Raw genomic sequence first — 20,598 nt, 5'->3', positions numbered from 1 at the left:
TACAAGGCAACACACAGGTACAAGGCAACACACAGGTACAAGGCAACACACAGGTACAAGGCAACACACAGGTACAAGGCAACACACAGGTACAAGGCAACACACAGGTACAAGGCAACACACAGGTACAAGGCAACACACAGGTACAAGGCAGGTCCAAGGCTACCCACACCCAGGTCCAAGGCTACCCACACCCAGGTCCAAGGCTACCCACACCCAGGTCCAAGGCTACCCACACCCAGGTCCAAGGCTACCCACACCCAGGTCCAAGGCTACCCACACCCAGGTCCAAGGCTACCCACACCCAGGTCCAAGGCTACCCACACCCAGGTCCAAGCTTCATGTATATCACTACAAGGCAGTACACAGTTGGTTTCAAGGCAACACATACATCATTACAAAGAAATACACATGCAGTGGCAATGCATACCACTAGATTGTTACAATGCTATACTCGGTCAATTACAGCCAGTTCCATCGCATTACACACACGAGTACGCTCACAATGCAGTCAAAAACCGTTATTGAAAATACAGTACGTATTCAAGTACAGAGTCCAACGGGGAGGTAAACAAATATTCAGGACTATACACAAAGACAGACAAAGAAGGCATTACAGACTTCTGCTTAAGTCTGCATTACAGACTACTTACAGGCGAATACTTCAATGACTCTGTCAAGTACTACAACTACATAAACTCAATTTCAGCACAGACTCAAATTAGGATTAAACTGCAAGGCATCACAAAGTCAAACAAAAGCCACTACAGACTAAATCTACCACTCTAAAGTAGGGCTGTACAAAGTCAAACAATGAAGTAAGGCAGTACAAGTATATATTCAAATAAAAAGCTATGCAAAATCAATCCTTCACATACATTGCAACACCAGGTCGTGTACCTAGTCCCCTACAATGCTATAGGCTCACTGGCACACTCATACAGTCCCATACAGGCAAATGTAGCGCACAACAGACTCAAACGCCATTACATTACATAGCAATACAGTGCAATAAAAACTCAAATAAGCACTCAAATATAGGGCACTGTAGTCTAATACAGTACAACATGCTGTAACAAAGCCACCCTAACACACACATAAGGCTTCACAGAACAATACAACCGCACATGGAAAACACCAATGGAACCACAGACAGTAGTACAGCCTATTTTGGTGCACTTGAGTAAAAAAATAGAGTAACAACTCAGACACCAGGTCAAGTACGGCGCGACACCAGGTCAAGTACGGCGCGACACCAGGTCAAGTACGGCGCGACACCAGGTCAAGTACGGCGCGACACCAGGTCAAGTACGGCGCGACACCAGGTCAAGTACGGCGCGACACCAACATGAGCAACGCAGTAAATTTTCTAATACAGAAATACAAGGAGGGACTGAAGACACAGAACCTAGCACCTTTGTGGCACGTGGCCACAAAGCCATGGCAATTCAATTACAAAGCATTGCAAGGCACTGAGAACTAAATCACGCATACAATGTGTATCTGGAAACCTACAGTACAAAGTCAGTATACTGCCAAACAGCAGATACAGAGCCCTACAAAACCAAACACCAGAACGACACATTTGTTACCTGATGGGCTTTGAGACTGAAACCCTGAAGGAGGCACAGATGAAATACAACATAGCGCTGCCGTGGAAACACAGTTTGCTAGACAAAAAGGCGCAGGTTCGGATGGTCTCCCCGAAGACGGTTCTCTATAAACCGTGCAGAATCCTAGGGCGTCCTGTCTGCCGGCACCGACTGTCCCGCAGCACGCCCTCCTCAGACGACACGCTCATCGGAGACACCGTGCTTCTGTCACCTAGAAGACCAAGAGACAAAATTACTGTTCTGCTCCGTAAAATGATCCTCGTCATTCCCACCGCTCCACCTCACCTCAAATGCTCAGCCAAGTCCAGCAATGGCCAGGACAGCATCTGCAAAAAAAAAAAAAAAAAAAAAAAAAAAAAAAAAGGCAAATGCTTTAGCGAGTGGTCAAGGACTTTGATCTTACTGAAAGAGCTTACTAGCATCTCACCTTCTTAAGCAGTTGATGGGTGCACTTCCTGACACCTCAATGGCTCTACAGGGCACCTGAAAAGAGCAAGGCAATTTGTAATATACTGCTGCTTCTAACAAAACCCTCCCAGAGAACTGCCCAATCTCCTTTACCTTAATCCTTTGCCAGATGCCCCTCAGGCATGTTAGTCTGAACTGGATACCGAGGCACCACCTGAAAAAATACACAGGTAATGTTTTTTACTTCAATACTACTCATAACATTTAACACTTCCAGCAGGCAATTTCACAGTGCTCACCTTCCAAAGGTGATGTCCCATTGAGATGAACTGCCTGCTCTACACAGCTTTGCAACCTAAAAAAAAAAAAAAAAAAAAAAAAAAAAAAAAAAAAAAAAAAAAATCCATTAATGCTACTCAGAGCAACTGCATCCACCTGCCCTGTGACAGACTTTACCAAGCCTTGCTATGACATTCAGCTACCCACCTGCTTTGCTTTATTGTTCCACATCCTGGACTTCTGCATCTGTAAGAAATAAATCAAACTAATCTCAGGGATTCTAATAAATGTTGAAAGGACCTCCCCACCAACACCAAACACTGACTAACCTTCAGGTGGCATCTTTCTCGCCTCCTCCAGCCTTTTTCTGCTCGTCTTTGTCACACGGCATCTGAAAAACAGTATTATGCAAGTCACTGAAATGCTGCTCAACAGCTGGAATATTCCCTTAGGGCTTTTCCAACAAACCCTGACCCTACAACTCCAGGCAGGGCAGCTCCAAACCAAACACTCAAACTCAAGACACAACCCTGCAAACCATGAGACTATGTCGAGAGACCACCAAGCAAGAAGCGTATCTCCGGCATCCAAGACTGCTTAGCAAGAAGACCTACAGCGATGTGACTGCGAAGCTAGGAGATGAAGCGATGCATGCCAAAAAACATAGACTTCAAGACCTGAGGACACAAGGACGTGTCGATCGATTCCCACTCTGGGAAAATCTAAGACCAGAGATGCTGATGCAGGTGGCAATGATGTTTCAGAAGATGACCATCAAGAAACTTCCAAGATGAAAGACCAATCTATGGTTTACATCTGTCACACAAGAAAAAGATGCTGCTGACCAGGAAATGCTTTCCAGGGATGATGCCCAAGACGCAGGACTTGTTCTGTGAGGACACACAGAAGACCATCAAGGCCTGAGGAAGCGCCGAGACGAAGACGGACAACACAAAACACACAACCCCAGACACCGAGGCTGGAGCTGCCCTGCCCACACTAGCATCGTGCTGGAAACTAACTGGCTCCACTTATCCACGCAAAGGGGGCTACTCCCAGACAGCCCTCTCTCAGAAAGCAAACTTCAAGATCCCTCCGGCAACTCCCAACCTCAACCCCCCACCAATTCAGTCCCTCGACTTATCTTTCCGAGAGCTGGGGTTCAGAATCTATGTCCAGCAGCAAACACCACTCCGTAACAGGCACGTCCCTTCAGCACACACATTCCTGTTCACCATCTGCAATCAGAAAAAAAAAAAAAAAGGAAAAAATCAGAATCCATGTCACCAGTTAGGACCGCTTCAGCCGTCTCCAAACACTTACAATACAAAAAAGAGGCCTCAGAAGAGTCCCACAGCATTCTTCTCCCCTTCTTGATCCAGAGTTCAATCCTGTCTACACCACTGCTTTGGGCACCTAAAAAGAACAAGAGAGAGTTACTGTTCTGATGATTGATCATCACGAGCTCCATGAACCCCCCCTGTACCACCTCACCTTTAAGAGTCATCTGTTCTCAACAGTAGGAGGCACACCGCCTGCAAAAAAAGAGGAAACATTTAACCGAGTTGATATAAAACACGTGAACGACTCCGCACACAGCCATCTCACCTTCTCCAACTGTTCCTCAAGACATGGCTTTGTCACTCCGGCACTGTGTGTGACACCTGCAAAAGTCAAGGCAAAAGGCACACGCTGAGATATTGCCTCCAACAACACCCAGGCCACTGTGACATCTATCTCCTGCTCCATTACCTTTGCCCCTCGCCCATCTGTCTGCCATCTCTTTGGGGTACCACGATGAGGTTAGGAGGGCACCTGAAAAACAAAAAAAAAAAACCACAAAACAACAAGGGATGCTCATGACCAACCAATAATACAACACCTGAGAATAACTGCTCCTCCAGCCATTGGTCACCTTGCCACAGCCACCTCCGGTGCCCGTATCCCGCTTCGCTCACCGCTTCCACCTTCAAAATGACAACAAACCATAATGTGGTCAGGTAGCCAAGGGAGGCAGCTTGCCACCAACTGCACACCCTGACTAACCTTCAGCTGGTTCCCTTGTCTCCTCCTCCATCCGTTTCTTGCTCATCCTTGACTTCCGGGATCTGAAAAACAGGATTACGCAAGTTACCGCACCGCCGCTCAACACCGAGTCGGTCAGGTTGTGGTGCTTCTGTGGCCCCTGATCCTACCCAGCGGGCAGGGCAGCTCCAAGCCAAACACTCACAGGCACAGACTGACCCGAGACACAGCCACGTGAGTCACAAGACTTGAGCTCAAGATAAAACTCGCAGCAAGAAGAGGAACTCTGGAATCCAAGACTTTTGGGCAATAAGACCTACAGCGATGCGTCTGCAAAGCGAGGGAATGAAGCGACGGATGCCCGAGATGCCGCCTTCAAGACCTGAGGATGCAAGGATGTGGGGAACGAGTCCCCCTCAGGGAAACTGGGTGGACAGAGATCAGATGACAATGCAATTGAGAACAACATTGCAGAAGACAACCATCAAGAAACTTCCAAGTCAAGAGACCGATCTGCAATTTAAACTCATTGTGCAGAATAACACGCTGCTGATCAGGAAAGGCTTTGCAGGGATGATGCCCAAGATGCGAGACTTGCTCTGTGAGGACACGCAGAAGACCATCAAGACTGGAGGAAGCTCCAAGACAAAGACAGACAACACAAGATACACAACCCCACACACCAAGGCTGGAGCTGCCCTGCCCACCCTAGCATTGTGCTGGAAACTAACATGCTCTGTTCACCCACTCAAAGGGGGCTAATTGTAGACAGCCCTCTCCCAGATGCCATCTTCAAAATCCCTCCTGCAACTCCAAGCCTCAGCCCCTCTGCAACCAAGTTCCTGTACTTAGCTTTCAGAGGGCTGTGGGTCTAAATTTATGTCCAGCAACGAAACCACGTTGTCTGACTAGCACGTTCCTGCAGTTTTAAGGTTCCTCTTCAACAACTGCATTAAAAAAAAAAAAAACAAGTAATAAGTAGAAAAAAAAAAAAAAGTAACAAATAGAAAAAAAAAATTTGCATGCAAGCATATTCTTGCTATAAAGAGCTCTAACTTATGGTGGTTTTAAAGTTCTTACCTTAAAGAGTCTTCTCAAACAGCCCAGACAGCTCAACAGCTGCAGTCAGCTCCAGGAGTAGGAGAGCTCTGACCTCAGAGAAGCCCAAGAGCTGACTGAAGCCCCTAGCCAAAGGCTGCGGCTTATATACCACAGGCACCGCCCACAGCTTTTCCCACAATCCCCTGAGAAAGGGGAGGTGGCAATTACCACGAGGTATAAAAGCAGCCAGAGGAGAAGCAGTCAGTTTTCTCCTCTTTCTTCAGTTTGCGGGACAAGCAGAGAAACTCCGTGATGCCGGCTGAGGAATTTGGGGTTTTTTCTCTCTCCTTGTTACTTCAGCGACGTGACCAGGTAAGAATTCAACCCAAAGGGAACCTTAACAGAGTAAAGGTCATTGGAGGCTTGTATTAGACAGAAAAGAGGAAAGAACAAGTGGGGTGGGTCACAGATACGGATTCACAAAGTCTCCTGAAAGACTCAGGGGGGTGAGAGCTCTGCAACAAAGCTAAAAGTGCGCTAAAGGCAAGCTGGAAGGCAGCGTTCTGTTAGAGGGGTCATTTTTGGATCGAAGACACTGAAGAAAGCTGAGGGGCACAAGCAGCAGTCTAGAGGGGATTTTAATAGAGTACAGGCATCCCTGGGATGTTGGGAACCGAATGACAGACGGCGTCAGAAGAGCTTCTCGTGGAGCGAAAGAGGAGTAAAATGCGCAACGGAGCCGGAAGGTGGCTGTGGGACGCCGACAGGGGGGCGTGAGGTTGGCCTCCGGAGGTGTGGTGATGAGAGAAGGGTGCCGTGAGAGAGGTAAAAGGCGGCTCTAGGACACGAGGGAAAACCGTACGTGTTCAGTTGATGTACGGATGTCCTCGGGGGCTGAGGGACTGAACAGATGTCTAAGATCACAACAAATGAAGGAAGGGTTCTGGGGTGCAAAGAGAGCCTGAAGAAGGATTCTGTCTCAGTAAGAGAGCTAAAAAGAGCACCACAGAGATCGAAGGGTGTGGGGCGGCGTGAGGATGGTCTCGTAAGGAGCGGTGCCCTGAATGAGAGGGCTCTGATGGGCAATAATGTTGAAGAAGAGTCCGGGAAGACCCTCTGGCAGAGTCTTGAGGGGGAGACCGGACCCCCATCCCTTTCTGAACGCTTCCTCGGAGAGGACCCTGGGTGTGGCTGGATGTGGTCTTTGCCCCTGGCAGTAAAGCGGAGTTCATAGTCTCCCTCTGCCCCAGAGTTGGTGTATTTTGTCTCTGCCTTTTAATACCTCGCTACCTGTCTGCATGATGTGCACCCGTCCCGTTGTATAGAGGGTTTCTTTAAAATGCATCTTACCCCAGGGTGATTGGTCTCTTGGCTCTTCTGCACGTGCCTTTGATTTCACTGGTTGTTTCATCTGAACCTGAAGTTCTGACGGTTTGCTGCCATCCCCAAATAAATTGATCCGTTTGCTTCCTGGTCTCCATATGGAACTCTAATTCCTGAAATTCAGCTTTCATTTTGCCGTCTCCGTGTCCTGTGGACTTATCTGGCTCTCGAGGGGGGAGGGGCTTGCTGCGCTGCTTTTCTATTAGTCTGTCCTTGGTGTTTCACGTGGCATCGGTTTCACTAGATTTCAAGGACAGTTGAGAGTGTCCTGAGGTCTATATAGATCTGCTACTTAATATGATACTTTGCCAGATGGGTGGGGTCAGCGCAAAAGACACAGGCACCCAAATAAAGAAGTTAGTTTATATTTACTGACGTATTAAATTATAAGAGAACAAGTGCAGAAACAAACAACAAAACTGAAGTGCGATAGCAAAGTCAAAGCAAAACACACCAACTCATCTAATTGTTACTATACAGACGCAGCGATAAAGAGTAAGAAAGACGTGTCGCCGATTGCCGTAATGATTCGACTTTCCCTGGATCTGCGGTTGCTGGGGAGCCCTGGTTGTTACGAGGACACGGAGAACCCTTCCCAGCAGTTGGGAAATCCTACACGGTGCGTCCTCTTGTAGGTGAGGACGGCAGAAAGGGTCCAGTTTTTCGAGTATCCCGTTGCCGCTAGTCCGAAGGACTTGCGCTTTTCTTAACGTGAAAACGTCCGGTCTTACGCCCCCTAACGACCGAAACCGGGGCCTGGCTGGGGCTCAAGTCGCAGATCGTAGGGCTGCCTAAACTATCTCCCCTAGACATGTTACTGGTGGTTGCCTAAAATATCTGCCCAGACAATTCAGTATATTGGCTGCTTTTGCACTCTCTCATGGTTTGAAAAAAATTTCTCAGAATGGGGAGGGTAAGCTACTGCTTTCACAAACCTTTTTCCTCCTACATACTTAGCTGATCTCCCAGTAAACCAAATGTGCTCCGTCTCAGGATGAGTTAATAGATTAGTTAATAGTTAATAGATTATTAACTATTAGTTAATAATTATTAACTATTAGTTAATAGATTAGTTAATAGATTTTTTTCAAACCTCATTAAAGATTCATTTTTGAGTGCAAAATCAGGGTTTACTTCTTGATTACTCATGGGGGGCAGTGGCTAGCTGCTAGTGGAAGGCAGCCACACCATAGCCTCCCACTTTGGCTCTATCTTGAATATATTTGACCCATTGCATGATAGGAATTATGGCAGACAGAGCCTCTTTATATCCTACTGTGAGTTGTTCTAGTTCTAGCGCAGCCCAAAAACGTGCTAATGTAGTAGATGTTTGTGAATTCATGTTAAATATTTATGAAGTGTTTGCTAACCCAACTTTGAGAGTACTAATAATATATCTGTCTTCAGTATTGTGAAATATGCAAACGTAGGAATTCGTTAAAATGAAATATAACTGTTCTTTGTGTAACTACAAAGCTTAAGGGAACAAGAAACAAGACATCCACAGTTTCTGTACCCTGAAAACACTACAACATACATCCTGTTGTGCTAATCTAAGCTGATTTTGCTGCTCACCACATAGCATTGAATTTAAGGTGGTTTTACTGCTGACTGCAGATTGTTGCACAGGAAAGAGCGAAGGAGCGCATGTGCGGAATCGAAGGGTAACGAGAGGGGAAACTGAGGCAGACACTGACTTCATCCAACGACCACCAGATGGGGGTCAAAAAGACCCTCAGAGATAAAGTGGGCACGTGCCTTTGAAGGCCGCCTCTTCCAAGAACTAATAAACATAATCCAGCCTGTTCTAGAACAGTCATGAATATGTATTAGAATAGTTATGAATATTAAGGTATGAAATGTAAGACAAAAGATTAAAGGCATGTGTGCGAGTGGAGCGGAGACTCCCCACACACCCAGCGCTATTTTGCTTGTTGCAATTTTATTTATTAAATTAAACTATTCACAGAATATTGAGTCCCAGTCATTTATAACACTGATAACTCTCAAAGTGGAGTTGTTTTCTGCTTCTGGTAATTTTCTCCCCTGGGGTCCAAGTTCTGTGTAACCCGTTTACAGATTTGTTTGAGATCTCGTCTTATTTGTGAGGATCATAAATCCAAAACCTTTTGTTAAGCCTCTTCTGTTAATTGCAAATCACCCTGCTGTTCACTTCTGCAAACTCACACTTTTCCCTTGTTACCTCACATAACAGGGTTACGATTGGTCCTACGTGTCAGATGCGCCGTCTCCAAAAACGACACAATCCGATGGGTGCTAAGAATTGAACACCCCAATACACACTGCCACGCACTGAATATAAGAAGATAAAAAACCATTGACCGGCAGTCGGGCATCTTTTGAGCGAAAAACTACAAATGAGTCTCCGGAAGTCGGCCATTTTGGTACCGGAAGTCAGCCATCTTTTCAGCGGAAAAACTACAAATGAGTCTCCGGAAGTCGGCCATCTTTTTACCTAAAGTCGGCCATCTTTTTACCAAAAAACTACAAACGAGTCTCCGGAAGTCGGCCATCTTGATACCGGAAGTCGGCCATCTTTTTACCAAAAAACTACAAATGAGTCTCCGGAAGTCGGCCATTTTGGTACCGGAAGTCGGCCATCTTTTCAGCGGAAAACTACAAACGAGTCTCCGGAAGTCGGCCATCTTGGTACCGGAAGTCGGCCATCTTTTTACCAAAAAACTACAAATGAGTCTCCGGAAGTCGGCCATTTTGGTACCGGAAGTCGGCCATCTTTTCAGCGGAAAACTACAAACGAGTCTCCGGAAGTCGGCCATCTTGGTACCGGAAGTCGGCCATCTTTTTAGCGAAAAACTACAAATGAGTCTCCGGAAGTCGGCCATTTTCGTAAAGGAAGTCGGCCATCTTTTCAGCGGAAAACTACAAAAGAGTCTCCGGAAGTCGGCCATCTTGTCACCGGAAGTCGGCCATCTTTTTAGCCGAAAACTACAAACGAGTCTCCGGAAGTCGGCCATCTTGGTACCGGAAGTCGGCCATCTTTTTACCGAAAAACTACAAATGAGTCTCCGGAAGTCGGCCATCTTTTTAGCGAAAAACTACAAATGAGTCTCCGGAAGTCGGCCATCTTGTCACCGGAAGTCGGCCATCTTTTCAGCGGAAAACTACAAGTGAGTCTCCGGAAGTCGGCCATCTTTTTACCAAAAAACTACAAACGAGTCTCCGGAAGTCGGCCATCTTGATACCGGGAGTCGGCCATCTTTTTACCGAAAAACTACAAACGAGTCTCCGGAAGTCGGCCATCTTGCTACCGGAAGTCGGCCATCTTTTTACCGAAAAACTACAAATGAGTCTCCGGAAGTCGGCCATCTTGTTACCGAAAAACTACAAATGAGTCTCCGCAAATCGGACAAACTGATAGTTAAAAATTTAAGAACCCCCAGTGTCCCCTAAGCGTAGAAACACACCATCTGGCAGATCCTCTGCTCTTCGCCAAAATCTGTCAATTTTCTCTTACTTGATAGATTCATTTAATCACTCGTGTTGGAAGGGGCCCTCAAAGACCATCTGGTCCATCCCTCTACGTAATGCTATGGATTCGATTCTTAACACTTTCTACAACATGGGGGAATCTACCGCTTCTCCTAGGAGACCATTCCAATCCTTTACTGTCCACATGGTGAAAAATGAACTTATGTCCAATCAGAATTTCTCCATTACCTCTTATCCATTAAGCCCCACCTTACCTTGTTGCTGTACGACCAAAAGTGAGAACTTTTGCAAGGCGAATGTCTCTTAGGGCACGGCCCTCCAAGGTCCAAACAGGCGTTTCAGCAGAAACTCACGAATAGTGCTCTGAGTTTATTGCCCTCAGGGTTGCCGAGCCTGGCTCGGAGCTACTGCTCTGGAATCAGCTAACCTATCTCCTGGCTTGCTCAGGAATGAGCTGAGTGAGATTGTGCTCCAGGCCTCACCTTTTATTGGCCCCCTAATCCTGCTCGTGCGCAGTTGGGGCCTGCCCTAATCAGGCACAGGTGGGTTTAACACAAGCTCATGCCCACTACCTGGCAATTAGTGGCACCTGGTTGCCTCATTTCACTACAGAGAACAGTGAGCAGCTGACTGTCTGGCTCCTTCTGGTTACACGAGGACAAAAAAAGAACATAGAGTGCAGCTGAGTAATGGGGAACATCTGGTTTCTAAAGGTCCAAAATAGAGAGTTTGTTTGGCTGCTTCACATGCTGTTTCCAGTTGCTGGAGGACTGGTGTCTGTCAGCAAGCCAGCAAGCATTTAAATACCCATTTACACATCTAATATCTGCTTTGACCTATACATCAGCTTTGATACACTCACACAGACTCCCTGGAGCAAAATATCCCCCGTCCCTCCTGGTCCCACACTCCCCCCTCACCTCTACCATACACCCTGACAGCCCTCACAGCCCTTTACCCCTCCCCCCTGTAACTCCAGTGCTTAAAACACATCTAGGAAGACTATTAGGCAGGATTTGTCATTACATTCGTAACATCAAAGCAACGCTCTTGCTGGCTGCAGAAAAAGCTTCCATCCTTCCCTACTCCATTGCTGGCGTAGAGAACCCTGTACGGCTGCCTCTACTTGTATCACAAGAGACACCTACACACACACTGCAACAGTAGCGGCCTCGCATCCTGCTTAGACAGCAAAGCTGAAAGTAAAAAATGACTCCTGAAAGTAAAAAAATAAATTCACCATCTGCTCATGAGGTGTCCACATGTTTATACATATCCTATTTAAATACTTCTATAGGCAAGTATTTCACTTCCTTTCTGCATTCATGTAACTTGTACAACTGTTAACTGATACCATTACGTTTTCTATCTCAAACATGGGGATAATTTGACCAGGAATTTTTTGTGTGTTACACAACCGGGAGGGAGAGCTGCCCAAAGGAGATGCTACCAAACCCCCAGGGAAATACCCCATTTAGAGGGAGACAAAGTACTTCAGAGCACTCCATCAAAACACCAGCAAAAGATACCTGCAGCATCAAGCTGTCTCTCTGTTCAAAGATTTAGAATAGATAATTAACTAAACTAGGTAATATATGAGATCTAAAGCATTATGGGGCTCTCGGCGTCTAAACAATGCAGTTTGTACTTTATACAACTGTTTTTGTTACATTTATGATACAAAAAAATCTGTGGTAACTCTTTGGCTTTAATTTTTGAAGGATGATGGAGAGAAGGGAGGGTAAAACTGCAGGAGTCAAACAAATCCCCACTGCTGCAGTATATAAACTTAACAAAAAGGACTCTCTGATTTGTTAATACATCTGGACGTACCAAAACGTGCAGAGGAATGCATTTTCATCATCTCAACTGCTGCAATTGTGAACCACAAAGCCAGAAACACCATCAACTTGAGAAAGATGTGCTGTGCTTCCCTCTTGAGAATGACCTTCTCTTTTTTTTTTTTTTTTTTTTTTTGAAGGAGGAAAGAGTCTTGTTGTCCACAGACTCTTTTGGGATCTGCTCTGATGGGGAGTTTCCAAAATGCAACATCTTTGAATGAGAGGCATTTCTGTTTTGGACTCTCTCTTCCCATCTTCTATCAATATTCATGCTGAAGGGCAGTTGTTCCTGGTCTCCCAGCTTAGCTTGCAGCAGGCCAGGGATCAGATTCCTTCCTCAAGAAAAGGCACATCATGTAACTGGTATATTTCTGCAATCACCAGGCTTGTCTTCATTAAAAAAAAAAAAAAGCAGAGTGCCAGCAGGAAGCATCCGGAAGAATCTTATGGGTTGGCAAACCTCTTCTGCGATAACCTCCTTCACCATCCCTTGAAGTACTCATCATCCCTAAAGACACCCCCCAAGTCATATAGAAATAGCTTAACTTAGGGATATGGCTTAAGTTCTTGTCAGTGTAAAGTTAATGGTTGGACTCTATGATCTTGAAGGTCTTTTCCAATAGAGGTAATTCTGTGATTAGCACCACGGGCTTCCCCTCACCTGCTCTGTACCCATTCGATGCCAGATACTGCATCTGTCATTGTTTGTAGAACCCAAGCTACACCAAGAGACAAAATGACAGGTATACTTGAAGGGAGTCACCAGCTCCATGTTCATCCTCGCTACTACCCCAGCTCACCTCAAATGCTCATCCAGTCCCAAAAGTGGCATACAAAGTTCATGCAAAAAAATAACTGCTTCACTGAGTAGCCACATTATTCTCTGCTCTTTGACACTGACCTTGCCTCGGACTACTTGCTATAGTCAGCAGCTTTGTCCCAGTGAGCCTGCTTAGGATATTTGCAAAAAACAAAAGGAATGTACCAAGATGCTGCCTCAAACAGCACCCTGCCTGCAACAATTCCCATCTCTTACTCCTTTACCTTGGCAATTTGCATATCCAGCCTCTGCAATTTTCTTATTGTCACATGGTGACTACAATAGAACCTATAAACATCAACTGATGCTTCTAACTTCAACAACACACCCAAAAAATAACTGCTCTTTGGTCCCACTAGTCATCACTCACCTCACCCCAGTCACCTTCAGTGACTATCCCACTTCGCTTACTGCTTCTACCTTCAAAATGAGTTAAACACACACTGTAATCAGGTAGCTACCAGAAGCACAATCCCTCCAGCACTACACACTGACTGACCTGACTGCACTCTGCTCCCCCGTTTCTTCTCACAAGCGCATATTTGTCCTTTGCATCTGAAAGAAAGTGTTACACAAGTCACTGGAATGCTGAACAATGGACAGACAATTCCAGATATCTCCATCCCAGTTAGGAACCCCATCTAGAGTATTACTACTCTCATGCCATTAATAAACACAGCCCCACAACTTTAAACCCATACACATACAACCGTTAACTACTGAGAGGGTCAATCTCCTGCGCTGCACAGGAAAAACCCTCTCATGAGGGTCCCATCACCTTCAAACACCATCAAAGCAACTGCCCACCCAGCCTGAGTATGGCTGCTCCACCTAAGATCACTGTAAAATTGTGGCCTAAAAACTACAGGCAAACATCACCAGAGACCCTTATGGCTCTTCAATATCCCCAACTCTACAATCTGGGCAGAGCAGCTCCAGGCCAAACACACAAACACAGACCAACCCAAGAAACACCACTGCAAACTACAAGATGAAACATTAATAGAAAACTCCCCAAAAGAATTACTCTGGGCTCCAAGAAGTTGGCCAAGAAGATCTACAGGGATGCAAGGGTGAGGCAAGGAGGCCCCATGGTGACATCAAGTGTCATAGAACAATTCCTGTTACAATAATTACTCTTCAAAATAACATATCAGATGTACAAGAAGACTAGCATCAAGACCTAAGGATGCAGAGACAAGGTTGCAAATGTGGAAAACTTATGACCAGAGATGCTCATTCGTTCATAAAGAAGATTACAAAAGATGCCTATCAAGAAATTTGCAAGACGCAAGAAAAGAAGGATCCAGATGGCACTATGATGATGATGATGATGACTAAATGTGTTCAACACCATGGGGATGATGTTCAATATTACTTGTCCTGTGAGGGACTCTGGAACTCAAGACTTGTGGGCAATAAGACCTACAGCGATGCGTCTGCAAAGCGAGGGAACGAAGCGACGGATGCCCGAGAAACCGCCTTCAAGACCTGAGGACGCAAGGATGCGGGGAACGAGTCCCCCTCAGGGAAACTGGGTGGACAGAGATCAGATGACAATGCAATTGAGAATGACGTTGCAGAAGACAACCATCAAGAAACTTCCAAGTCAAGAGACCGATCTGCAATTTAGAATCGTCGTGCGGAATAACACGCTGCCGATTAGCCCCGTGCTGATCAGGAAAGGCTTTCCCGGGAGGATGCCCAAGATGCTGGACTTGCTCTGCGAGGACACAGAGGACCATCAAGGCCTCAGGAAGCTCTAAGACAGCAAAGACTGACAACACAAAACACACAACCCCACACACCGAAGCTGGAGCTGCCCTGCCCATGCTGGAATCACACTAGAAAGTAACCTGTTCCTTCACCCACCCAAAGGGGGCTGCTCCCAGACAACCCTCTCCCCTACACTAACTTCAAAACACCACCTGCAATTCCCAACCTCGACTCCTCTGCTCAGCCCCTCCCCACCCGCCCCTGGGCCCTCAACTTATCTTCAAGAGCGACAGCAGCACAAAGCCATGGTCGGTAACAAAAAACCACATTGTTTGACTGGGATGTGCTTCCAGTCGCACGGTTCCTCTTCATCCCCTAGACGTAAAAAAGGAAAAAACACAACCCACAGATCGCAAACAGCGCTGGCACAAGTCCCACCTAAGCCAATGCACGCTACTTCTGCTGCACTCACCTCCTCGAGGGAGCCCCATGGTATACCACGCACCTTCTCCTTCCAGAGTTGAACGCTATCGCCACCATTGATTGGGGCACCTGAAACACCAAGAGAAAGAGTTCCTGTTCTGCTGATCAGAAGGCACCAGCCCCACGAACCCCTCGCTACCAACTCAACTCAACTTCAACGCTCATCCGGTTCCAAAGGTGGCACGCACAGCGCCTGCAAAAACAAAAGGAAACGTTTAAGTGACTTGATGTAAAATACATGGCTGACCCAGCCCACCACCATCTCACCTTCTCCAACCGCTCCTAAATGTGTGTCTTTGTCCCTACAAGGATGGTTGTGGCACCTGCAAAAGTCAAAGCAAAAGGAACATGCTGAGGTAGTGCCTCAGCCTCTCACCCATCGGCCTGCCATCCTCGTGGGGTGCCAAAAGCAGGTTTGGAGGACACCTGGAAAACACAAAAAACAGGGGATGCCAATGCCTTCAACGAAAATAAAACACCCGAGAAATAACTGCTCCTCCAGCACACCAGCCTTTGCTCACCTTGCCACAGCCACCTCCGGAACAGATATTCTGCTTCCTTGGCTGCTCTCACCTTCAAAAGGACAAACAAACCATAATGTGGTCAGGTAGCCAGGAGAGGGACCTTCACTCCAACACCGACTAACCTTTGGGTGGTGCTCTTCTCTCCTCCTGCTCTGTCATGTACATCCTTGTCACACGGGATCTGAAAAACAGTGATACACAAGTCACTGGAACACTGCCCAACAGCTGAACTATTCAGTTATGGCTCTTCCAGCAAACCCTAACCCTACAACTCCGGGAAGGGCAGCTCCAAGCCAAACACTCAGACCAGTTCGAGACACAGCCCTCCAAATTACGAGACTTGATCTCAAGAGAACACCAAGCAAAAAGAATATCTCTGGGATCCAAGACTGTTGGGCAAGAAGACCTACGGCAATGCAACTGCAAAACGAGAGGCTGAATCAAAGGATGCCAAAGAACCCGGGCTTCAAGACCTGATGACACGAGGATGCGGGGAACAAAGTCCCACTCTAGGAAAATCCACGACCAGAGATGATACTGATGCCACTGGAGATGATGTTTCAGAAGATGACCAACAGGAAACTTCCCAGATGAAAGACTTATCTACGCTTCAAAGTTGTCATGCAAGAAGAAGATGCTGCTGACTAGTACTGATGAGTAAAGGCCTGCCAGGGATGATGCCCAAGATGCAGGACTTGCTCTGAGAGGACATCAAGGCCTGAGAAAGCTTTAAGACAAAGACATACAACACAAACTACACACCACCACACACCAAGGCTGGAGCTGCCCTGCCCGCACTGGCATCACATCAGAAATTAACCCACTTCCTTCACCTGACCAAAGGAGCCTGCTCCCAGACTGCCCTCTCCCCTACACTAACTTCAAAACCCCTTCCACAACTCCCACCAGCCTTGACCCCTCTACACCACTGGTCCCTCAACTTATCTTTCAGAGGACTGGCTCTCCAAAATCGTGGTTAGCCAGGAAAATAGACAGGAGCAGCCCAGAATAATCCTCGACTTCCAAGGTTCCCCTTTGCCACCTGCATTTAAAATAAATAAATAAATAAAGGAATAAATGAAAAAAAAAAAAATCAGCCAGCTCTGTTCTCTTCCAAATAACCCAGCTTCACAGAAGAGCCATACGGGGTCCACTCACCCACGCTTTCCAGAGTGGGACACCGCAGGCATCATCATTCTGGGCACCTAAAAAGCACAAAAAACTATTAACTATTGCTGTGCTTGAGAGAACACACTAGGTCCAGGAGCCCTGCACTACCACCTCACCTCCAGTGCTCACTCAGTTCCTGGCACTTGCTAGCATCAGGCCGGGGAGGGACAGGCTCCCATCAACCACCCAAAGGGCACCGCTTCTGGACAGCTCGCTCCCCTACAGTAACTTTAAAATGCGAGCCGGCGATTCCTAACCTTGACCCCTCCACGCAGACCCTCCCCAACCATCCTCCCTTTCTCTTACCTTTCAAACAGCTGGGGCTCTGAAGCACTGGACAGAAAAGTAACCCACATTGGCTGACAGGAATCTTCCCAAAACCACCAAGTTCCTCCTCATCATCTGCAACAACAAACGGCAGTGCCACCAGAAATAGGACGTCAGCTAAATACCAACCCCTTCCACAAGCTCCTCATAACCCCCGACTCGCCCTGCTCACCTTCTCCTTCCACTCGTTATGGCCACCATCGCTTCTGGCACCTGAAATACCAGGAGACACAAAATTCTCGTTCTGCTTGTCAGACCGAACCTCCTCGTTACCATCCCATCTCACCTCCAGCGCTCGTCCCCCTCCAAAGGTGGCACGCGCAGCTCCTGCAAAAACAAAGGGAAACCCTTAACCGAGTTGAAGTAAAATCTCTGGATGAGCCAGCCCGCAACCATCTCACCTTCTCCGACCGCTCCTCAACGCGTGGTTTTGCGTGGCACCTGCAAAAGTCAAAGCAAAAGCACGTGCCGAGATACTGCCTAAAACAACAGGCAGTCCACGCCAGCCTTTGCTCAGAAAACTTCCAAATCCCTTCTGCAACGACTCCCAACCTCAGCACTTCAGTTCAGTCCCTCAACTTACCTTCCTGAGGGAGGGTGGTTTTGGATCTATGTCCAGCAAAACACCACGCTGTCTGAGGGGCATGTTCCTCTTCATCACCTGCAAACAGAAAAAAAGGAAAATCAGAAGCAGTGTCACCAATAAGGTGCACTTCAGCCATCAACAACCACTTATACTACACCCACCACCTCAAAAGAGCCCCACCCAGTTCCACTCACCTCCTTGATCCAGAGTTGAATGCTGTGTCCACCACTGCTTTGGACACCTAGAAGACCAAGAGAAAGAGTTACTGTTCTGCTGATCAGTAGCCACCAGCTCCATGAACCCACTCTCTACCACCCCAGCTCACCTTCAGTGCTCGTCCGGTTCCAAAGGTGGCACGCACAGCACCTGAAACGTAAGGGAAACCTTTAACAGAATTGACGTTAATACATGGCTGACCCAGCCCACAGCCATCTCGCCTTCTCCAACTGTTCCTCAAGACATGGCTTTGTCACTCCGGCACTGTGTGTGACACCTGCAAAAGTCAAAGCAAAAGGCACACGCCGAGATATTGTCCCCAACAACAGGCAGCCCACTGTGACGTCTGTCTCCTGCTTCCTTACCTCGGCCTCTCACTTATCTGCCGGCCATCTCTTTGGGGTGCCAAAACAGGGTTAGGAGTGCACCTGAAAAAAACCACAAACAACAAGGGATGTTCATGACCAGCCAATAATACAACACCTGAGAATAACTGCTCCTCCAGCCCACCAGCCTTTGCTCACCTTGCCACAGCCACCTCCGGTGCCCGTATCCGGCTTCGCTCGCCGCTTCCGCCTTCAAAATGACAACAAAACATAATGCGGTCGAGCACCCAAAGGAGGCACCTTCCCACCAACTCCACACCCTGACCAACCTTCTGATGGCAGCCTCCTCTCCTCCTCCATCTGTTTCTTGATGGTCATTGACATGTGGGATCTGAAAAACAGGATTACGTAAATCACTGGGAAGCTACTCAGCACCGAGTCGGTTAGGTTGTGTCGCTTTCCATGGCCCCTGAACCTACCCAGCGGGCAGGGCAGCTCCAAGCCAAACACTCACAGGCACAGACTGACCAAAGACACAGCCACGTGAGTCACAAGACTCGAGCTCAAGATAAAACTTGCAGCAAGAAGAGGGACTCTGGAATCCAAGACTTGTGGGCAATAAGACCTACAGCGATGCGTCTGCAAAGCGAGAGAACGAAGCGACGGATGCCCGAGGAACCGCCTTCAAGACCTGAGGACGCAAGGATGCGGGGAATGAGTCCCTCTCAGGGAAACTGGATGGACAGAGATCAGATGACAACGCAATTGAGAATGACATTGCAGAAGACAACCATCAAGAAACTTCCAAATCAAGAGACCGATCTGCAACTTTGACTTGTCATACAGATGATGCTGCTGATCAGCACCATGATGATCGGGAAAGGCTTCGCAGGGATGATGCCCAAGATGCGAGACTTGCTCTGTGAGGACACAGAGAAGACCATCAAGACCAGAGGAAGCTCTAAGACAAAGACAGACAACACAAAATACACAACCCCACACACCAAGGCTGGAGCTGCCCTGCCCTGCCCTGGAAACTAACATGCTCTATTCACCCACTCAAAGGGGGCTAATTGTAGACAGCCCTCTCCCAGATGCCATCTTCAAAATCCCTCCTGCAACTCCAAGCCTCAGCCCCTCTGCAACCAAGTTCCTGTACTTAGCTTTCAGAGGGCTGTGGGTCTAAATTTATGTCCAGCAACGAAACCACGTTGTCTGACTAGCACGTTCCTGCAGTTTTAAGGTTCCTCTTCAACAACTGCATTAAAAAAAAAAAAAAAAAAACCAAAAAAAAAAAAAAAACACAAATAGAAAAAAAAATTTGCATGCAAGCATATTCTTGCTATAAAGAGCTCTAACTTTTGGTGGTTTTAAAGTTCTTCTCAAAGAAGACTCAAGAGTCTTCTCAAACAGCCCAGACAGCTCAACAGCTGCAGTCAGCTCCAGGAGTAGGAGAGCTCTGACTGAAGCCCCTAGCCAAAGGCTGCGGCTTATATACCACAGGCACCGCCCACAGCTTTTCCCACAATCCCCTGAGAAAGGGGAGGTGGCAATTACCATGAGGTATAAAAGCAGCCAGAGGAAAAGCAGTCAGTTTTCTCCTCTTTCTTCAGTTTACAGGACAAGCAGAGAAACTCCGTGATACTGGCTGAGGAATTTGGGTTTTTTTTCTCTCTCCTTGTTACTTCAGCGACGTGACCAGGTAAGAATTCAACCCAAAGGGAACCTTAACAGAGTAAAGGTCATTGCAGGCTTGTATTAGACAGAAAAGAGGAAAGAACAAGGGCGGGGGGTCACAGATACAGACTCACAAAGTCTCCTGAAAGACTCAGGGGGGGTGAGAGCTCTGCAACAAAGCTAAAAGTGGAAGGCAGTGTTCTGTTAGAGGGGTCATTTTTGGATCAAAGACACTGAAGAAAGCTGAGGGGCACAAGCAGCAGTCTAGAGGGGATTTTAATAGAGTACAGGCGTCCCTGGGATGTTGGGAACCGAATGACAGACGGCGTCAGAAGAGCTTCTCGTGGAGCGAAAAAGGCGTAAAATGCGCAACGGAGCCGGATGGTGGCTGTGGGACGCCGACAGGGGGGCGTGAGGTTGGCCTCCGGAGGTGTGGTGGTGAGAGAAGGGTGCCGTGAGAGAGGTAAAAGGCGGCTCTGGGACACGAGGAAAAACCGTATGCGTCCAGTTGATGTACGGATGACCTCGGGGGCTGAGGGACTGAACAGATGTCTAAGATCACAACAAATGAAGGAAGGGTTCTGGGGTGCAAAGAGAGCCTGAAGAAGGATTCTGTCTCAGTAAGAGAGCTAAAAAGAGCACCACAGAGATCGAAGGGTGTGGGGCGGCGTGAGGATGGTCTCGTAAGGAGC

General features: G+C 47.4%; 1 long non-coding RNA gene across 1 annotated transcript; it reads right to left on the bottom strand.

The window, feature by feature from the left end:
- Window positions 1-3,911: 3,911 nt before the first annotated feature.
- Window positions 3,912-18,642, bottom strand: LOC139795599 (uncharacterized). Its single transcript, XR_011725587.1, has 3 exons — window positions 18,559-18,642; window positions 4,216-4,267; window positions 3,912-4,115 (listed from the first exon to the last, which is right to left on the bottom strand). It is a non-coding gene; the product is annotated as an uncharacterized lncRNA (long non-coding RNA).
- Between the last annotated feature and the right edge of the window lie 1,956 nt (window positions 18,643-20,598).

The sequence above is a fragment of the Heliangelus exortis genome, chromosome 3 (assembly GCF_036169615.1).
Source record: "Heliangelus exortis chromosome 3, bHelExo1.hap1, whole genome shotgun sequence".
Taxonomy (NCBI): Eukaryota; Metazoa; Chordata; class Aves; order Apodiformes; family Trochilidae; genus Heliangelus; species Heliangelus exortis.
Note: the sequence above shows the minus strand (reverse complement) of the source record. Positions and strands in the feature narration are given on the sequence as shown.